General features: G+C 38.7%; 1 protein-coding gene across 5 annotated transcripts in view; it reads left to right on the top strand.

The window, feature by feature from the left end:
* The first annotated feature begins 471 nt into the window (after nucleotides 1–471).
* FRS2 (fibroblast growth factor receptor substrate 2) overlaps nucleotides 472–10,289 on the top strand; it is a 109,804-nt gene continuing 99,986 nt past the window's right edge. For 4 of the 5 annotated variants that reach the window (XM_002687385.7, XM_059886932.1, XM_059886931.1 and 1 more), the window contains exon 1: nucleotides 472–613. The gene's annotated coding sequence lies outside the window, so the exon portion shown is untranslated. The other variant, XM_010805103.4, reaches the window with a different exon arrangement.

Here is a 10,289-nt window from a genome sequence, read left to right as displayed (position 1 = left end):
CTGCCAGAAATAAAGGATAGCACCAACCTCAAGGGATTTGATTACGATTAACTGAGCTAAGTGCCAAAACGCTTAATACAGTGTCTATCACGCAATAGGCGGTCAATAAATGTTAACTATTATTATTTTTAAAGGAGGCAAACTGCAGTGCTAAGAATACTGGAGAGGGTCGGAAGGCGGGTGAAGGCGCTGGACCTTGCACCTAAATCTTCTGAGCCTCAGTTTTCTCCTCTGTAAAATTAGGTGGCCTGAGTAGAACACGTCGAAGAGCTGTAAACGATTCACCCGGAGTTTGGGGAAAGGCGGAGCCGCGGGGCAGAAAGGGTTAGCAAGGAGCCCGGGGGCGGCTTTGCGGGCGCCAGCGGCAGAGGCCCCGCCCCGCCCCGCTTGGGAGGCCCTGGCAGCTCCAGCCCGCGAGCAGTTCCGGTGCCAAAACCCTTCCCTCCCCCGCTCCCCCGGAAGTGCTTTTCTAGGGTTCGGGCCGTAGAGAGGCCTTGTAGGCACAGCCGCTGAGGCTTGGTCGGCTCTGAGGAGGGGCGCCTACCCGTGTGGGAGCCCGGGGTTTAGCGCCGGTCGACCCGCGCCCTGGCCCCTCTCACCTCCCGGGCAGCCGGTGAGTGGCCGGGGGAGTGAACTGCGACGGCCGCGGGCCGCGTCGGGGTTGGCGCTCTCGGGCCCCCGCTACCAGCTCTGGGCTCCAGGCTGCGGGCTGGGCTGTCGGGGTTCGAGAAAGGGGGTTGTCGACCGCCGCGGTTTTCGCCGAGCCCGGGGGACTGGAAGGAGCGGGCGGTGGGGGCCGTGGGGTGGGCGGGGCGGAGCCAGGGAGTGGGTTCCCGGAGCTGTTGTTGCTGTTTGGAGAGTTAAGAATGGGCTGGGCCTCGGTCCATCCAGCCCCCTCATTTCTGCTCCCCTATATCCTCGCGCTGTCTCTGGGATTTGGTTTTTCTGTGTCCGACCCGGGGCTGGGAATCTGGACGTCAGACTCAATCGTGGGCTGTAGTTCCTGACTTTGGCGACCTCTAGGTCTGTCGTCCGGCTCGGTAATTAGCTGGGGTCCCAGGAGTGTCGTCTCTTCGGTCCCAGGGCGGGGCGATACGTGTGTAGACGCCAGAGATCTTCTGCAAGGCTTTCCGTCTAGACTGGTGTAGGGGTTGCTCAGGATCGGTTTGGACTGCGCTTGGGACCGCTGTTGGAGGCGTAGGGCAGTGTGGCACCAGCATGCCTCCCATGATCTTTACTCACTGGGAAGTTTACTCAAGCTGTTGTTGAAGTCACTTCTTAAAACAACAAACTTGCTTGAGGAAAATCAGGAGTTCAGGTAAGTTCCCTTATTTTCTCCGCCGACGTTAGGAGATGATGCTACTCTCTAATCTGCACTCCTAATTTCTGTGGCTATCTGAAGTCACAGTGGTTTGGTGAGTTCAGTCTGCGGTTGTTGTAAGAATTGACTGCGTAGGGCTGGAGAGTTATTATACCCTCCCTTTCTCAAAGCTTGTTTACCTTCATGTTTGGAATTGCCATTTTTCTTAACTTTTAAAGAAAAATTGTGCCCTGTAACTCCAAGGAGATTCCTTAGACTGTTACAGCTGTTTTTGCAATGCAGAGGTTCACACAGGTGGCCAGAGGTGTTTTTGTTGTTGTTTTGTTTTGTTTTTTGCTATTGTTTTATAGTATTAGGTGTTTACTTCAGATAAATTGAGTCTTTCGTAGAGGAGAAAGTGATGTAGGTAGTTGTTTTTAGCGAACAGGTTTTAGGTAATAAACTACTCCTGAAAGCTTTGTAGGAAATAGGATTTCCCACATGTACTAGAGATTTTAAATTTATGATCATAAAGGAATACAGTTACTGTTGATTTTGACTGCCATTAGATAACCATTACTTCTGCATTGTGAAGTATATGCATGCCACCTTTGTGAAACCAGTGACACTTTCCTGTACTTCTCATCTTTTGCTTGTGTTAGGACTTATGCTCTAGTTTTTTGGGAGTACTTATTTCATTCTCCTTCCACCACGGGAAGGGAGTAATCTCATGAATTAGGGAAAATTAGACTTAAGTGACGATTCAGGGAGCTGTCTTATGCACAAGAAAATTTATTTCACCATTGTTGATCTTCTACAGGTAAAGGGTGGATGATTTTTAAAGTCCCTGCAAAAGATTGTGGAGCGAAGACTAGTTGCCCAACTTTTAGATTTAGATAGAAACTAGATTCTTAGCTATTTGAGGTGCTTGGGATATTGAAATTGAGAGGATCTGGAAAAGGAGTCAGGTTAGATACGGTTATGAATTCGTACTGAAGGTGTGATAGTGTGTTTTGAAGGGAAAGATTTCAAGAATTGTAAGAATAGAAAAAGGAAAAATCAGATGCCCAAAGTAAATTTAATTATGCTCACATTTGTTAAGCAGATACTGAACATTTGCATTGGAAATTATATTATTCAAGTCAGTTCAACAGATATTGCCATGTTAGGCATCAAACTTTGTTAGGCAACCATGTAGGAGCAAGAAAAGATACAGCCATAACAACTAAGCTTCATGTTTTGGCAGTAATTTTCTAAGGTGTGTCAGAAGTCATGAAGAGCGTATTAAATATTTAGGCATATTAAATTTTTTTTCTAACTGGAGGTGAGTGCTTTGTGCTTCATGAAAACCACTGCTAGGCATTAGAGGATGCAAACATTAAGTCTTGGGTCTTCAGGAATTTGAAATCTAGGAGATGTCAGATATTTGTATAATACTTTACAGCATATAAAAATAAATACTTCCTATGTGAGTGGTTTGACCTAAATTTGGAGTTGTACGAAAGGAAAATGGGTTCATTTTTATCTAAAGTAAAATGGAAGGTGGTAGTAATACTTTTAAAGTTAGCTCTGAAGCTATTATTTATTGAGCATTTCATGCATAGCAGGCTCTATGCTAGTTGCTTTACATACCTTTTCTAAGCTTCACAACAATATCTGAGCGTATTTCTTAATAATGAGGTCACTGATACTTAAGTGACTTATCTGGACTCTGTAGTAGCAGGTAACTGAGCCCTAGTTTGAATACAAGTCTGTCTCGTGCCAAAACTTGTGTGTTTTTGCTACAACATGCTAATCCCAATAAACCAGCAGCCTGAGTTCAACATTACAGAGGGTAAGACTTTTCTAAGACAAAAATTTAGGGGCTGGAAGTAGGTGGATGAAGAAGGCTTTTTAAATAAAGGGAATGATGTGAGCACAAGTATGGAGGTGGGAAAGTTCATTATGTACTCAGAGGAAAGTAAGTGGACCAGATTACCCAGAATATAGGGTTCATTTTGAGGAATAAGAGATGAGGTTTGAAACATAAATTGGGGCTAGACTGTAGAACATGTTTAAATGCTGTATTTTGGAGTATTGGGGAGGTAATGAGAAACTACCAAGGTTTAATAGTGTAGCATGTAGAATGATTTGTTGTAGAAAGCCGGTTTTCAAGAGAATATAAATAATAGGAAAAGGCAGTGGTGGTATCATGATTTAGGTAGGTGGGCGGGAGGAGGGATTGTTGGGAAAGATTTGGAGGAAGTGGAGGTTGAAGATTCACTCATTTTAATTGTAGGTGACTTAATTGTAGGTGACGGCGCTGGTGGTATTATTACTAAAAGTATGGGCAAGGAGGTGCATAATGGGATCAGTTTTTAATATAGTGAGTTTTTTATATACTTAACAAACACTGAAAATAGAATTTTTTGAAAATATGGGTGTGGAGTTCATGAGAGAGGTCAGTGCCAGGCATATATTAAACATTGGTGTAGAGAATAATATAAATAAGATGTATTCGTTGAATCTTTAAGAAGATGAAAGAGTCAAGGGAGAGTCTAGACAGAAAAAAAAAAAGAAGAACCCTTTATTTTAGATGGCATCTGTTTAAAACAGAAGGAAAAGACACTAAATACATAGTTTTATTCAGTGAGTAAAAATTTTGGTAGTCTGTGTACTGCTCCCTCGCATTGTAGACTCAAATGGCATAGAAAGAATCTGATCATTGAAAATCTGATCGGGAAACAACTTTCTTGCTGTACTACCAAGAATACTGTGCTATCATTACTCTATCTCAGGGAGGAGGGACTGTTTCAGACTCATTTGGTTCAGTGTTAGTCTTTGGTTACTTTAGGTCGTTTCTTTTGGACATTTGTTGGCAAGTGATATGTGAGGATTTGGAAAATTCTCTGTCATTGTATTCTCTTTATATGTATGACTTTCAATTTTGGTTTCAATATCAAGAATTTCTGATTATTCAAAGACAAAGTGCCTTTCATAGAAAATGGTATTTAATTGCATATTTTTCTTCCAACTCCCTTTTATAAGGACTTTTGATTAACGTGAGTAGTTTTGTCTCTAACGTTTGGATTATTTTAGAGAGAATGATAAGACACTTACCATATAATGATACATATATTAAAAACTATACATTTTAATTTTGAAAGTATTTAAGAACTATATAGATTTATAGAATTTCATGTGGTTTCCTGTTTAAATATTTAAGGGAACCTGTATATCAGTGTGTAAAAAAATGGTAGTTATTTGCAGAATGGGGCTTAGAGTTGTAACTTTTTGAGGGCAAGTTGAATATTTTTAAATTATTATGGAAGTGTGTATTTCCTTCTTGAGAATTAATATATGCCTGTTGTTTTTAGGCGTATGTTTTTCACTCTTGTCACAGGCACTTGGGAACATCCCAAGTCCTGTGTCAGTGTTGTTGGAGGCAGTGGGGTTTGTGTGTGCTTTGTCTGGGCTGGTTAGCGTCGTTGCAGTGAGTCTGGTATTAATAAGGCAAAGGTCAGGAGTTCCATTTAGCTTCAGTCTGAGCGATGGCCAGGGAGTACACCTTATCACTCCTGCCAGCTGTCTTGGAAATTCCTCGGTTGTCACTGGTCACAAAGGTGACTGGATTAGGATGGATTTTTTTTTTTTTTTAAACCACTGGAAGAATATTAGAGGAAATTTAGCATAGTGATTAGGAACTCTGACTCTGGAATAAGACAGACCTATGTCAATATAAGACAGACCTATGGCATGAGTTTGCGTAAACTCCGGGAGTTGGTGATGGACAGGGAGGCCTGGCATGCTGCAGTCCATGGGGTCGCAAAGAGTCGGACACGACTGAGCGACTGAACTGAACTGAACTGATGTCAGAATTCTTGGTCTGTGATCTTGGGAGAGCCTCTAAACCCCTCCAGTGGAGAACGCCTCGATTTCCTCATTATTGAATAGGTTAATATTTGGTTTGGGCATGTCCTACTGTTGCTCTCTTTTTCCAAATGGAGGTTAACTGCTTAGACCTGTGGTTCCCAAGTGCTGGACTGTGGAGTGGTGTCAGTCCACGACAGAGTTGTCACTTGTCTGAAGTGAAATGAGAATGAATGAACTTCTCATAAAGCTACATTTATTGAATTTAGAAGATAATATGTTTTTCTAAAATTATCTTTTACCATTTTTGGTATCAGCATATTAATTTTTTAAATGAAATAATGGAGATAATAATTGGTAGTTATTTTCTTTTTAAATGTCTTTGGCAGAATAAAAGTTACCAGCCCCACCCCCCCCCCTCACTCCCCCTTTATTTTTTAAGATTATGGCTCTGTGAAATCTAAAATCTTGGTTAAACAAAACCAGGAGATTAGGGAAGAGTACTCATTCAACATATTTATGCATATTCAAGGTTTGGCTTACATTCTACCCTTCGATTACCCTATAGGGGCTGTATTGTGATTCTCACCTCATTGAATTTGAATTTGTCAAGTTTTACATGAATACCTACAGCATATTTCAAGGAGCAATTCAAATTTGTTTTCAGTTGAGTTCAAACAACTTGCTCCAAATTATTTGTTTAAAGCTATGTTTCTCAACCAGAGTCCCAGGAGGAAACTGGTGAACTGTGGGGGCTGCCTGGGGGTGCTGGTGTCAGTCATTCCTCTGTTGATTAGCCAAGAAGATAAATAAGTCACTCGCCTTTGACATAGTGAAGTAGTAGAAACTGGCTTTCCTTTTCACCTCTTCTGTAGAATTGTTGAAGCTAGAGTTAGAAAAGCTTTATTTAATGTAGCAAGTAAGCCTTTATTTAATGTAGCAAGTAAACCTTGTATGCATATCAGTATTCAAAATGCTTTCTAGAGAAAGAGAATAATTCAGTGCTTTGCATAATTGGTTATGTAAGTGGAGCCTCAGAAGTCCTCCTGGGGACACAAAACAATTATTAGCATAAGTGGTTATTGAAATTGCATTCAGTTGTTTAGATGAGAAGCTTATTGACCCCCTGGTTCACTTAGAGTTTAGGAGAAAACTTAAGTTGCAAACCTAGCTTGTTAAATTAAGGCTTAGCATTTGTTTCCGTTGAGTGTTTTTGGTTAGGTAATTTAAAAAATTGGGAGTGCTGTAGAAATACTTAATTTGTGTTAGAATGCCTAAAGCAAAATGTTCAGGTTAAGCTGAAATAGCTTAGGACCTCTGTATTTTAATTTTAAAGAAAATTGGATGTTTGCTCCTTTAGATATTAAGGATGCTATTGTTTTATAGTTTTGTTATGTATCTTTGATTCTGGTTAATGAAAAAAAATCACGTATATTCATTTATTTAATAATGCTTGCAATTTTCCTCTAAAGTGCTTCTAATGGCAGAAATGAATGGTATGCTCAGAAGTCTGGAGCTGTAGCCCAGAGTGCCCAGAGTGAAAATTTCATGATGTCTGTAGCATTTAATTTTAAAAATTCTTATGAATTTTGCATTGCTATTTTATATGTATGTAAACAGTGTTTTAAAGTGCTGCCAGCTAAAATTGGTGCCCCCAAGAAAGGTCATATGTTCATCCTGTGGATTTTTGTATTCGTTTTGACATAGCTTGTATTACAATTTAGTAGCACTATGCTTGACTATTTAATTTTGGCTCTTGAAAACAAAAATCTTGTGTTCTGATGGTTTTGGTGGAACATGAGAGATAGTGAAAAGGTCTTCACACTTTCTGTATTTTTCTCAACAAAGAGCAAACTATTTTAAACTGCTGAGGAGCTGTAGTTTCATAGAAATAACATGACTTTGAAAGGAAATTGAATAATTATAAAAGTAAGAACATCTGAAAAATTGAACATTGCTCAGTCATCAGTGTATTTCTAATGTTATAAAAAATATAGCAGCATTGTCTAATAGAACTTACTGCAATGATGGAAGTGTTCTCTATCTGTACTATTTAATATAGTGGCCCTTATATGGGCCACTGAGCACTTAAAGTGTGTCTAGTGTTACAGATGAAGTGATTTTTAAATTTTATTTAATTTTAATGAGTTTAAATGTGAACAGCTACTTTTGACTACTATATTAGACAGTGCTGCTCTCTAGGGTTAGGAAGACAAGACAAAGAAGAGAGGTTAGTAATCTTCATGCCACCTCTCAGCTCAGTTATAGGCACTCCACAAATAGTTCTTAAAGAAGATAATGAGTCTTTTTATTGTTTCAGTTTTGAATACCAAACTCTGGGGCATATTCTAGGTTTTTAGGGAATGATTGCTAGCCTTGTTTTTTTTTTTTCGTGTTGATTTTTAAAATTTACTTTTATTACAGAAGCATATAGGATAATACATGTACAGCTTAAATTGGCTTAAACAGTAGAACACTGCCTCTTTGAAGCCCCTCTGTACTTATCACCACTTGTGTTCTCTGACATGCTTCCTCAATCACCATGATCCGAATTTTGTGTTAATCATTCCCTTGCTTTTCTTTTTAATTTTGGTTAATGTATTTTTTAAAAATCCATTTTCCTCTTTCTTCATGTTTGGAAGTTTGTAGTTTCCCTTTATTTTAGTTCTCCCTGAATTCCAACAAATTATACATTCTTTTTGTTTTAAGCACTGTTGCTTTGATTTCCCTGTGTAATACACACATACACATACATACATACATACATATATACATACAAATGTCTTTGCTCATTTTCATTTGTGTCTTGAACTTCCTATTGGGATCTGAGATCATTTTCTCTCTCCCTGAACATCCTTTACAGGGTCTGTTATCTGAAAAACTTCTTATTTGTTTGAAAGTCTTATTCCCGAAGGTGACTTTCCTGTGTGTGCATTCAATGCTAGCAATTATTATTATTTTTATTATAGATCTTGCTCCATTCTCTTCTAGCTTTTATTGTTTTTGAAAAATCAGTAATCCATGTGATTTGCCATTGCTTTAAAGATACAGTTGGCCTTCCATATCTGCAGGTTTTGCCTTGTTGGATTTAACCACCCATGAACTGAAATATTTGAAAAATTATGGGAAGTTTAAAAAGCAGAACTTGAATTTGTTGCATGTTGGCAACTGTTTATATAGCATTTCCATTGTATTAGGTGTTTTGAGTAATCTGGAGTATACCTGAGGACATACCTGCTGCTGCTGCTAAGTCGCTTCAGTCATGTCCAACTCTGTGCGACCCCATAGACAGCAGCCCACATTCTCCAGGCAAAAACACTGGAGTGGGTTGCCATTTCCTTCTCCAGTGCGTGAAAGTGAAAAGTGAAAGTGAAGTCGCTCAGTCGTCTCTGACTCTTAGCAACCCCATGGACTGCAGCCCACCAGGCTCCTCCGTCCATGGGATTTTCCAGGCAAGAGTACTGGAGTGGGGTGCCAGTGCCTTCTCCGAGGACATACCTGGGTTATATGCAAATACTGCACTGTCTTGTAGAAGGGACTTGAACTTTGGAGGGTGTCCTCTGGGGTCTTGGAATCATACATTCCCCTTTGGAAAACTGAGGGATGACTGTCTCTGTTGTTTCATGAGAGCTAGTTTTGACATTGTTTTTTTTTTTTACCCTTGGTGTTCTGCACTTTTATTTTGATATGTCTGAAAGATGGTTTCTTCTGTTTATCATGTTTGGTATTCAGTAGGCTTTGGAATCTAAAGATTGATGTCAATTTTGGAGATCTGTTGGCTATTTTCTCCTCAAATTTTATCTTCTTTATTTCATGTCTGGAACTTGTGTTTTGAAGTATGTTAGATCTTTTTACTCTACCCATTGGGCCTTTTAATTGGTCTTTTATATTTTCTATTTCTGTATCTGTTTGTATTGTGTTCTCAACAATTAGTGCCTTTTCTTCCAGTTAGCTAATTCTCACCTCAGTTTTGTTCACCTGTTTCATTTAGTTTTTTTCACTTTATTTTATCAATTATATCTTTTTTAAAAATTGTGGTAAAATACACATAAATAGAATTTACCATTTTAAAGCATACAGGTCATGACATTGAATATATTCACCTTATTGTGCAGCTATCACCACTGTCCATCTCCAGGACTTTTTTCATCATCATGAAATTTGTACCCATTCAACAGTAAGCCCCTATTCCCCCTTCACTGAGCCCCTGGCAACAACTATTTTACTTCTGTGAATTTATTCTGTATGATCATATAAGTGGCTCATACAGTGTTTGTCATTTTGTCTAGTTTATTTCACTCAGCATAATGTCTTCATCTGTGTTACCATGTTTATTGAGTTTTTGAAAATTTCATTTACTATCTTTTTTGGTCATTTCTAGAAGTTGTATTCAGTTCCTTTTAAAGATTATTCTTTTTTTAAAAAAATAGTTATTCTTTTTTTAGTCATGTTCTCAGGTACTTTATTTCTTGAACATCTACTTCATATGCTTATTTTTTACTGTGTGTGATAACCCCAGTGTTTGAAGTCTGCGAATGTGAGTCTGTTGTCCTGCTTGCTCTTGCTCGTAGTGCTGTGCTTTCCTAACTCATTTTGTGTTCTGACTGTGAAGTTCCTTAGAACGTTCTCTGTATTAATTTTGCAGAGTGATTTTTAAAAAGTAGGATTAATGTATAGCTTAGAGCTTATAAGTAAGCCCCTGGAGATTAGTATCCTGTGTTCTTAAACTTTTTAATTTGAAATGATTTCTAACTTACAGTAAAGTTGCAAGAATGATATAGTAGACTCATATATCCTTTACCCATGTTTATCCATTTTTAAACATTTTGCCATATTTGATTTATGGCATAAAGACACATTATTATTTGTTTTTGTGAACCACTGAAGAGTTTGTTGCATACCTTTTTACTTCTTAATAGCTCAGTGTGTATTTCCTAAGAATAAGGATATTCTTTTAGGTAATCACAGTACCATTATCAAATTCCAAGAATTTAACATTGGCAAATACTTTAGTCTCCATATTGGTAAATACTTTAGTCTCCATATTGGTAAATACTTTAGTCTGTTAAATTCCAGTCCTGTAGATTTGATCATATCTTGTATTTAGTTGTCATTTCTTTTTAGTCTCCTGCAAAATGAG

The sequence above is a fragment of the Bos taurus genome, chromosome 5 (genome assembly GCF_002263795.3).
Source record: "Bos taurus isolate L1 Dominette 01449 registration number 42190680 breed Hereford chromosome 5, ARS-UCD2.0, whole genome shotgun sequence".
Classification (NCBI taxonomy): Eukaryota; Metazoa; Chordata; class Mammalia; order Artiodactyla; family Bovidae; genus Bos; species Bos taurus.
Note: the sequence above shows the minus strand (reverse complement) of the source record. Positions and strands in the feature narration are given on the sequence as shown.